Genomic DNA, 11925 nt, shown 5'->3' with positions numbered 1-11925 from the left:
AGCCTAATCTGTCCACATGAGAACTCTAGTTTCACTTCCCGCTGATCCAGCTGCACTGAAGCTCTTACCACTTTCCAAACATCTCACGCCCTGTTTGTGCCTCTGCCTGAGCTGTTTTATTGCCAGAATGCCCTTCACATCCTCAGTCCAGCTCCTTACGGATTCTTTCTTTACTCTCCCCCTTTTTTCTCCCTCTGGTTTCAAAGTGACTTCTGAGCAGATTCTCTGATTCTCCAAAACTGGTGAATTGGTTACACCCACCTCTGGTTTCCATAATACTTTTTGCTCGTAACTTTAATGTAGTTCTTAGAGTGGTGGCTGCTGTCTCTACCTCGTTATGGCATCTTGAGGGCAACCACCATTTCTTATTTATCTCTGTGGCTTCAGAAGCAGCTAGAAAGCATACTCATATAATTTTCTTTTCTGGGAAAGAAGTATTAAAACTAAATTTAGTTAAAATGATTAAAGGTAAGTTAAAAAAATGATTAAAGGTAAGTTAAACAACATATTTATTTTTTCCAGGGGAAATATTAAAATTCAATTTAATTCTGGAAGCATTAAATGTGTAGATACTTGATAAATGGCTGTCAGCAGATGAATCAGATTTGTGCCAGAAAATGAACTCTCAAGCTTCTTTAGCCTGTTACACATTACCCTACTCCTAGCCATCTGAGTAACCAAACAAAGAAAAAAAATTAATACCAATGAGAGGGAATTTTGTTAAAGATTTTTTCAAAAATGTGAGCTGTTTTTGAAAGTCTTTATTGAATTTATTACAACATCACATCTGTTTTATGGAGTTATTTTTTGTTTGTTTGGCAGCAAGCCATGTGGGGTCTTAGTTCCCTAACCAGAGATTGAACCGACACCCCCTGCATTGGAAGGTGAAGTCTTAACCACTGGACTACCAGGGAAGTCCCAGTGAGAGAGAATTTTGATTGCACTAGGTACAGGGAATGAGTTTCCTCCTTTGCTCCATGGGCTGACACTATAGTTCTCTGGAGACTATATCCTATTTCTTCTCCCAACTCGGTCTTTCAGGCAGCTTTACTCAGGCTTCTTTGAGCTGTTCATGCCACACTTGTCATGGGACCTCCCTCCATGGTATTCCCTCTGCTCAGAATACTTTTCTTCCCTTCCCATTGTTTAATTTCATGTTAGGAAATCCCAGTTCCTCCCTGGACTCCTTCCCACAGGACTAGAAGAACAGTAATGATTTCTCCTATAGTTTCTTCCTCCATTCACCACCAGCACATGTACTTCTTCACCTGCTCTTATTTATGAGTTGGCGTGACATACGCTGAGAATATGTCATCACCATCTGCCTTGTGGAGTGAACTTTCATCAGAGCAGGGCCATGTCTGCCCACACACCTTTTGCTATGTCTATGGCAGCTTCATATGCAGATCAGGGCTGAGTAACTGCCACCCACAAAATAGACTTGGCCTCCGTCTCCCTGTCAGGTGAGAATATAGGAACCACAGCAACCAAGGCTCATGCTGCTAACACGTCTCAGATAACACATGGATTTGTTGTCAGCCTGTAAATGGCTTGGTTCCTATGGTTGAGAAGGAGTGACCAAGTAGCAATGAAAGACAATTTAAACAAAATACTCTTTTTTCCCCCAAGGGGATGAAATCCTGAAACTAAGTTCAAAACTGACCACATTAAGATTATATATATATATATATATATATATATATATATATATATATATATATAGTCAACCTTAACATTTTTCCCTTCTTCTATATTTCTAATAAAATGATTCAGTACGTACTGACCTAGAAATCTTCAAATGTAACATCACAACACTAATGACAAAACATGATGGCTTCACCTAACAGGTGCAATTAAAAGATTTCCTTTATCACAAGAAGGTACAAGAGGAATAATTATCATTGAAGGCTTGTACAGCTTCCATTGTGGGCAGAAAAACTGCTGCACTTCTCTATCAAGTCAAAATTGCTCTCTGTGGTGTCATTTCCAGAAAAAAAACTATGGGATGAAGTACTATAACTTAGAAAAATGATAAATGAAACAATCACATGTGCATCACAGGGGGCACAAGGAGGTGTCAAACACCCAGCTATGCCCATTGACTCAAATTGAGTCAGAAGAGTTGCATTTGATTTACAACCTGAGTGGAACCATTTGCTTATGGATACTGAGACTTTCTTATTGTTTTAAAATATGGCTGTTGCAACTAAAAATTATTACAGGCCAGCAAGATCATGGATATTTTTGTCACCCAGAAATAATAAATGACAATGTATACTAATTACATTACATGATGCCTTCTTTTGAGAGAAACAGACATCAACAGATAATGATGACAATAGTAAAGCTCACATTATTGCATACTTTGCTAAGTGCTTTGGGTTAACTTATTTAATCCTCAAAACAAACTTATAAAGTAGGGACTTGTATTATTCCCATTTTTCAGCTGAGAGACTGAGGCCCAGAGAGGGTAAATAACATTCCTAAAAGGACACAACTAGTAAGTGAGTAGGCTACAATAAATCCACAAACCCTGACCCTGAGCCAGACCTTCCTCTATTTGATAAAAACCAAGAGTAGAATGTTGATGTTTATCTTTCTTTACACCATTGCCATTTCCTGGAAAGACATCTGTAAATCAGAAACTTAAAAACAGAACCAGATTGGAAGGTGAGCTCTGTGAGAACTTGTCAACAGCTGTAGTCCTCATGCCCAATATAGTACATGACTTACGGTAGCCTCTTGAAAAACATGTAATGAATACACGAATAAACAGAAAAGAGGAGAGCCTAACATTGTGCTTTGCAATGAGAAAGTGCTCAAAAGATTTTTTACAAAATGGACCTCTGGTTCAAGACAGTAGAGTCGAAGTAGCTGTGTGTACCTTCTCCTGAGAGCACCAAAAGCGCAACTAGCTGTTGAACAACTATTGACAGAGGATGCTGGACCCACCAAAGAAAGATACCCCACACCCAAAGACAAAGAAGAAGCCACAACGAGACAGATCCATTTTAAACGTCACAGAAACCAAACTAGTTGTTTTGGAAAAAAAAAATAAAGTTTTTTTAAAAAAATGGATTTAAAGAAATTTGTTTTATGAATCTATTTTAGAAAAGGAGGAGTCATCTGATTTCCTGTTTGCATAAATTCAAATTTTTATTTTGCTTACAGTAAAGATGAAATGAGAAAGCATTCTCATTTAATAGAATTATTATTAAAACTTTTACAGGGGATAAAGCAAAACAAATCAAGGATGCCAAAACTCATACAGAATCCTGAGATTATTGTAAAAAACTCAATTATCATCTCAGGATCCACAACTTTCTACAATCACAGTAGGTTATGCAACATGTTTGGGCAACAATTCACAATGTCATGCTTGTAGTCAATTGTCAAGACTCCAGAAAAGTTTTAGTCCAGTTATGGAATACTCCAATGTATTTAGGCCACAGGGTCTTAAGAAAATTGCACTATTTAACTGTTTTAATCATGTTTTGGCTCTGAGAGATGATTGACCAACTTGCCATCAGTACAAAGCTGAGTAAATAACTAGCCAACTTTTCCAATGGTCTTAACCAAAACAGAGGATAGTGTTTATTATTCCCATGATATGGAAGAAGAAATTATGGAAGAATAAATTATCGAAGAGTGAAGTTATGACTTGAACAAAGACAGCTGTTGCCAGGTACTGATAACATCCCCCTACTTTGGTTCTCACCAAGCAGTCAAGGAACACAAGGATCCAGGAGGCTAGCGTTTTCTTTTAGTGAATTTTAAATCAAAAGTTATGTACAAGATCTTTCTACATTAGCATTTGTGAGAAGGATGACCAAAAACCAAGCTGCATACCTAGCGGATTAACCACCTGGGTGACAGCACTGGCTGCACTACTGCTGAAGCTCAGCTCTTTCCTACAGCCAGCATCCTGGGAGGGAAGCAGTTACAATGCCATGTACATCCTCCATGGGATACCATCAGGGATGCATTTAGAGGGAGTCTTCAGAAAGCTGATTGCTTACATTTGTTTCAAATAGTTTGAAATTTTGGTGCTTTCTGAAACCACTTATGGAGGTATCTGGTTACATTTTGCAAGTAAGGGTGACACATGATTTTAATTTATGGCTCCCTAAAAAATTCCCCCCATTAAACTCTGGTGGTGCCAATGTCTCTCTTTCCTATACTAAGGATCACCTGGTATTTCAAGGAGCTTTGGGGTCATGACTGATTTTAATGAGTCAAATAAGCAAGACCTCATGAGTCAACCTTGACTACCTTGTTTGCTATTGGCCTCACACCTACCTAGTATGTTGTCCGGCACATAGTAGGCACTCAATAAGTTCAACAAAAAGCATCTTACTTATATCCTCTGCTATCCCTCTGGATTTCTGCTTAAAGTAAAATACACCCTACTTACAGACTGGTCAAGTTTTTGATGAGCTACTCAAGAATCTATCATGTCAAATTACCAACTGTATGTCAGGCACACTTACAAAGATAGCATCACATGCATATTAATGCTCAGTGGAGGGACTCCTGGAACAGGGACCCATGGATTCTTCAGGTGGACATAGCTCACTCTTTGTTGATTACGAATACTGCCTCCAAGTCCTTCACTGACCTTGGAGGTGCCTTTTCCCTCATTTGGGCTCAGTTGCCTCATTTATAAAACAGGAATCACAGAGCTAATATTCCTTGTTCCTCTGAGAGTTTTTTGCAAAGTAAACTCAAGTCATTCACAAGGCCACAGTACCAACCCAATAAATAATTCATAGATGCTTCAGCTAGTCAGAGTAAGAAAAACTGCATTGCAGTGATCATCATTTAAAATGGAAATTGCTGCTCACAGTATTCATACCTATGATTTAAAATAAGCATGTCTGTGTGGGATATAATGAATTCTGTCAAGTTTTAAGAGGAAATGTGTTCTTTTTCCTTCTTATTTTTCTTTTAAGACTACAATGCCATTCTATTTAGGTCCATTAAATACCTGGTTCTAAGTATCATTTTGGATTATCCTGATGTTCACATTAGACTTTTCCTAGAAGGCAGTCTGTTACTCTTTGGTCCAGGAGGGGGTCTGGCATCTGCCACTTTCCTTGCCAGACTTTTTAATGGAAAACTCAAGAGCCACAGCATCCACACATCTGCCATGGGTCTTACATTTTGTTAGTAATATCTCAGTGCACAGTTCATTTCAAACCAGTGATGGGAAGGAAGTCTTCATCCATGTGACTTTATGTAACTCTGTTACTGTGTCAACTTGCCAATCCATTGTTATCTTTGTGCTTTCTTTACACTATGTAAAATGTTGGCAACCACAGGATAACTTCTTATTTTTGGTGGTTGTCGGCATACAGGAAGTGCTAAAAATGATTTTAGGCTGCACTTTTTATTTTGGAAATGGTCATTCTTATCCTCTGTCATTCGCATTTGTAGAACAAATATATACACATACTTAAGGAGAGAGACGATAAATGATAAAACAGAGAGACAGTAGGAAGCAGACAGTCCAGCAACATTATTAGTCACCAATGAATGGGGCAACTTACGACTCCCACACCAGCTGTAACACTGTGAATCTAAGCAAGCCGTTTTATCTGATGTCTTAAAATCTGAATAAGGGGGCATCAATTTCTTCTCATTATAAGAGATTGTTAGTGAGGATGATAAGTGGCTCTAAAGTTCTGACTTCTGTACACAAATAAAATCAACACACAATTGGTGAGATAAGATATAGTCACTCAGACAGACAATGGCTTCTAAGCCAGAGCCAGGCTTGCAGAGATGAGATCAGGTGTATTAATTAAACCTAAGGGGAATGCACCAACCATAGGAAGGAGATCAGTGAGGTAACAGGGATCCAAGTGGACTGTGGTGGCTGTCCCTGCCAAGCACACTGAGGCTGAGGGGAGAGGTTGGTGTCCACGGGGGTGTGGTTTTTGGTGCTGAAAGGCAGCTTGGGTGAAAAAAACTAAGATTACCTGCTCTGCCTTGCTCTGCTTTCATACTCACTTAGCAACCTTCAGATAATTAATTGGATTTTTCTGTTACATCAGTGTGTAGAATGAAGGTGCCCTGGATAGAAAATGTTGCTTGCTTGCTTGATTCGTTCATTCAACGAATATAGATTGAGTGTTCACTGTGTGCCAAATACTATTCTAGGCCTTGCATACAGACTCCGATCCCTGTCCTCAGAAAGCATATATCCTGGTTGGTGGAGAATATTATAACAAATACAAAAAGTACACACAGCATCAGATGGTAATAAGCATAATGGTGAAAAACGAAGCAGGAAGGGGTAAGGGAGTGCTTCTCTTGGGACAGCTACTTTAAATATGGAGCTTGGAAGTTCTCACTGCTAAGCTGGATAAAAGAGTTGAAGGAGGGAGGCATGTGAATGTCTGAGAGAAGAGTATCCCCAGTGAGAGGGCAGGAAGAGGCGCAGTGCAAATGCCCTGAAGCAGTGAGGTGCTTGGGACATCCCAGGAAGGCCATGGGGGCTGGAGTAGAGTGATCCAGTGAGCAAGATGAAGAGAGCAGGCCAGAGGGATACCAGGGACCAGATTGTGACTTGACCCTCCCAAAGGCTGGGAAGGACTATCCCTCCCCAGACTTCCCTTGTGGTCCAATGGTTAAGAATCTGCCTGCCAATGCAGGGGACATGGGTTTGATCCCATGTGTCAATCGATCACCTATGGGGAAGATCCCATATGTCACTGGGTGATTAAGCAGCTGCACCACAGCTAGCAAGTCTGTGCTCTAGAGCCTGGGAGCACAACTATTGAAGCCCACGTGCCCTAGAACCTGTGCACCATGAGAGAAGCCACCACAATGAGAAGCCTGCACACCGCAGTGAAGGGTGCCCCCACTCACTGCAACTAGAGAAAGCCTAGGTGCAGCATCGAAGACCCAGCATAGCCAGAAAGAAATTTAAAAGTAAAAAAATAAAGAAAAAAAGAATTTCCCTCCTCCCACCCCTACCATGAGGATACCTATGATGATTTAGGAATTTGACGTTTGCTTTATACTTGTCTCTCCTGGAGCTTGGCTAGAGTGCATCCATCTCTATGAAACTAAGCCATTCTTGGAGTCTTTGGCATATTGAACTCTCTGCCTCTGAAAAGCTGAGAACCTGATTCAGAAACTTGGAGACTCCTCAGTGGTGGTGTTCTTAGGGGGACCTACCAGGATCCCTAACCTTGTGTATGTTCAGTCACCAAGTCATGTCTGACTCTTTATGACCACATGGACTACGGCAAGCCAGGCCTCCCTGTCTCTCATCATCTTCTGAAGTTTGCCCAAGTTCATGTCCATTGAATTGGTGATGCCATCCAACCATCTCATCCTCTGTTGCCCTCTTCTCCTGCTTTCAATCTTTACCAACATCAGGGTCTTTTCCAGTGAGTCCAGCTGTTTGCATCAGGTGGCCAAAGTACTGGAGCTTCAGCTTCAGCATCAGTCCTTCCAATGAATATTCAGGGTTGATTTCCTTTAGGATTGACTGGTTTGATCTCCTTCCTGTCCAAGGGACTCTAAAGAGTCTTCTCCAACACCACAGTTCAAATGCATCACCCCATATATATTCAACAAATGTATGAGATGTGAGCTCTTCATGACACAATGTGAGCAGTCATAATAGTCAACTGCTTTAATAGTGACATTCTGAACATATGGAGATGGGGTTTACATGTAAATAAGGGCTATCAGGGACAGAGTTGTTAATGATAGAGTTCATTTAAGTGTATTTATGGGTTTTAGATTGTGATAGATCTGGGCTTGAATCATGGAACTGACACTAGGTATGGAACCTTAGGAAAGCTATTTAAATCCTTTGAGATTTTGCTTCTTCAACCTCAAAGAGAGGCTTTGTGAGAATGAAACTGAAAGGGTGGTTATTAGGATTAAACAAAATAATGTTCTCAGTGGCAAAGCATTGGTGTGCTGTAACATCTTCCCCTTCTCAATTTCTGCTTTGCATTGCATGACTCAGAATTGCTGCCCACAGGGAATCATAATGAAATCTTAATTAATCATCAATTTTGGCACCATAGGCTTCCAGCAACGTTCTTGAATGAGAGAGCTCTGGCTGTTTCATCCAAGGAGGACACAATCAGCAGTCCATTTGTGTGGTATTATACCCTTAGACCCTCCCACCCTCCTACAGAGCTGTGGAGGTGACATGAAATTATAATGTAAAGCACTCAACACAGTCCTTGGCCATCGTTGCAGGCAGATGCTTTACCCTCGGAGCCATCAGGGAAGCCCTGTTCATCCTTATAGAATGCTAATTTTTATTATTTTTACTCTTCTGTAGCTTTTGGAAAAGTTTTATAGGAATGCATGTGTATTAACTGGGCTTCCCTGGTTGTTTAGAGGTAAAGAATCCACATGCAGGGCAGAAGATACCTCTTGTACAGGAGACACAGGTTCAGTCCTTGGGTCAGGATCTCCTGCAGAAGGAAATGGCAACTCACTCCAGAATTCTTGTCTGGGAAATCCCACAGACAGAGGAGCCTGGCAGGCTACAATCCATGGGGTTGCAAAAGAGTAAGACATGACTCAGTGGCTGAACAAAAAAAACAGTATATATTAATTATGCTATGATAAAGTAAAAAAAGAAAACAAAACTATATGAGCAATAGTGACTTGTTTTTTGTTGATACTGATAGTGAGTTGAGGATCTTTCTTCCTTGACTCTGGATATTGGGCAATTATTGAATGTGAACTGAGTACTGTGACACTTAAGATTTATGGTTTTTTTTTTTGACTAGGCTACCTTGTTATTCAATCAAACTCTAAAACTACCGCATGAAAATAGATGGCTAGTGGAAAGCCACTGTATAACACAGGGGGCTCAACTTGGTGCTCTATGATGACCTAGAGGGGTGGGAAGGAGGCTCAAGGGGGAGGGGATATATGTATACTTACAGCTGATTCATGTTACTGTACAGCAGAAATGAATACAACATTGTGAAGCAATTATACTCCAATTAAAAAAAAACACCCTAATCTAGGTGTTGCTATGATGGTATTCTGTAGGAGTGGTTAGCATCTACAGTCAGTTCACTTTAAAGAGATGATCCTCAGTAACGTAAGTGGGTCTCATCTGATCAGTTGAGTGGACTTAAGGGCAAAACTGAGGTTTCCCTGAGAAGAAGAAATTTTATCTCGAGATTACTGAATCTTAGCTCCTGCTTGAGAGTTTCTAGATTAAGAGCCTACCCTACAAATTTTGGACTTGCCACCCTCACAAACTCATAAGCCAATTCCTTGAAGTAAATCCATGTGTACGTGTATGTGTATGTGTATGTGTATGTGTACATGTATGTGTACATGTACATGTATGTGTACAGGTATACACATGTGTATGTGTATGTGTGTGTACTCCTTACTGATTCTGTTTCTCTAGAGAATGCTGACTGATAAAGGTACATACAAAGGCTCATTTATTCTGCTTTTTCTTTTGTCAGTAATTCTTTATGATGCTTCATTTGCAGGATGCAGTTTTACTAAAACGAAACTTGAGCAGCTCCAAACTACATAGTCCATTTCTTTTGGCCTCACAATTTCTGTTTTGGCCTGAGCCAGGCAACCTGACCCTGGAAGCGGAAGATCGCATCTGGCATAGCCTACCCAGGAGTCCATGGGGCACAGCACCTGGGTTCTGGGGGGACAATAGAATGGACATAAACACCAAGAGGATAATTTATCTCTAAAAATACAGATAAATCAAGAGTGTACACAGTGGCCATTGGTTGGTTTTGCTACTCTCTGGGTATGAATTCAGAGTGTAACTGGGATATAAAAGTTCTGTTGTCTAAGAGAAAATATATTTATTCAGTAATGGTGGTCCTGCAATTTCTGGAATGAATGCACAGGAGGACAAATTACCATAAGAGATATTATTAAGAGTGTTAAGTCCGCTTTCATTTTTTGCTAGTCTTCCATAATCACACAGAAATAACCCCCTGGTGAAATGTGAGACAAAATCTATGACATCATCTGAATTTAGTGTCACTGCTCTAAGATAAAACTTGGGGAGGGTTGCCACTTTCATTTTCTTGTCTCCCAGTTATTTTTCCCCATTTTGTTTCTTTTCTTCATTGTAAACCATTCCTTACAACACTGTCAGAATTCGAACAGAATCATCTTTTATCTAATTTTTGATTCGCCGTTTTGTGATATTGTGGTTTATGATAAGCAATATCAATTTGGTCTTCACCCTTAGTTTTGTCATAGAGCTCCTAAAATCCCTAAATTTCCTAAGTGATGAAAGCAAAAAGGCATCCTTTGTTATGTTAATGGGTGACATTTGGACCCCATCTAAGGTCAGGAGCTGGATACCAGGAGAACCAACCATGTGATTAGAGGGTTGGGACTTTCAAGCCCTGCCTTTCCCATGTCTGGGAATGTAGGAAGGCTGATAATGGATTTCAGTCCCCAATGGCCAATGATTCATCCATTGTGCCTATGCAATGAAGCCTCCATAAAACCTCAAAAAGATGGAGTTGAGGAGAATTTAGAGACTGGTGAACAGGTGGAGATTTGGGGAGAGTGGTGTACCCATAGAGTCAGTGGGAGTTCCATGTCCTTTCTCTTTTTGTGCACTTCTTCCATATGGCTTTTCCTGAGTTATATCCTTTTCTAATAAACCAGTGATCTAGTAAGTAAAACATTTTTCTGAATTCTGTGAAGTTTTCTAGCAAATTAATCGAATCCAAGGAGGAGGTTATGGAACCTCCAATGTGTAGCCGAAAGATCGGAAGCATAAGTAGCAACCTGGACTTGTGGCTGGCATCTGAAGTGGTGAGGGAAGCAGTCTTGTGGGACCAATCCCTTACCAGTGAGGATCTGACACTGTGTCCAGGTAGACAATGTTAGGATTGAGTTGAGTTGTAGGACACTGAACTGGTATCCAGCACATTGCTTGGATGGATGGGGAAACCTCTGTTCACACAAGCCAGATATCGGGTCCAGGAACCCCAAAACATTACCTTCCTGTACATTTTGTCATAACCAAGCAGCCTTTATATGTACTCTTTAGCAAGATTTTTATAACTTCTTACAAATTTGGTAAGATACCTAAGCAATGGCAGGGGAAATATATTTCTACAAGAAGCACAACCTGGAACATAAACCTGCATAACCTGCTAAAAGCCAGGGACCAGTGAGGGGTTAATGAGGTACCAGCACCTCCTGGAGGCAGTTAATGGCCAAGATGGGCCACTTTTAGGGTGGAGGCAGCCTACACTGCCCATGAAAGCTCAAGATTGAGAAAGACAAGGTATTTGTCCATGGATAACAGGAATATAGAAAAATAAAACCATAGCCTCAGAAAGCCTCTACCTTTCACATCTCTATTTCATAATTCTTGGAATGCTTCTACTTTCCCAGAATTGCTTTCTAATTTTAACCTTGATCAGTTTTTGCTTATTCGAGTCACTCTTGTATTTTTCTACAGTCATTCCTCTTATTTGTTTTCCTTTCTGCTGTGAATTTCCTGTATTTCTCTTGCCTCCTCTTCCCTTTCCACTTTTACCTCTTCTTCATCTTATTCTTTGACTTTCTTTTACCCGTTCTTAATTCTTCCTCTCCCACTGATCTGCTGTGGATTTAATCACTGCCAAGCTGCTTTAAAATCACGCAGTGACTGACATTTTCTCCCTGAAAGGAGAGGGATTTGTGACTGTGGAAAACCAACTACAAAGACCCAACACATTCAATTTTCAGTGCAATTCTTTCCTTTCTTCTGTGGTGCTTTTGCCTGGGATTAGAGATGGACCGCTTACTGCAACTCACAATGGCAAAGCCCTCCAGGCCTGACTTCTCAGCCCTGTGAGTCACATGGCAACGTGTATCTGAGCCTCTATGTTTACACTGATTGCTAGAATTTTAAAATTGCCCTTCACTAGAAAAAAAACCTAC

General features: G+C 40.4%; 1 protein-coding gene across 1 annotated transcript in view; it reads right to left on the bottom strand.

Moving 5' to 3' along the window:
• SLC9A9 (solute carrier family 9 member A9) overlaps positions 1–11925 on the bottom strand; it is a 639391-nt gene that overhangs the window by 100543 nt on the left and 526923 nt on the right. The window lies entirely within an intron of this gene.

The sequence above is a fragment of the Odocoileus virginianus genome, chromosome 4, assembly GCF_023699985.2.
Source record: "Odocoileus virginianus isolate 20LAN1187 ecotype Illinois chromosome 4, Ovbor_1.2, whole genome shotgun sequence".
Taxonomy (NCBI): domain Eukaryota; kingdom Metazoa; phylum Chordata; class Mammalia; order Artiodactyla; family Cervidae; genus Odocoileus; species Odocoileus virginianus.
The sequence above is the reverse complement of the archived record's forward strand: the minus strand, read 5'-3'. Positions and strand labels throughout refer to the sequence as shown.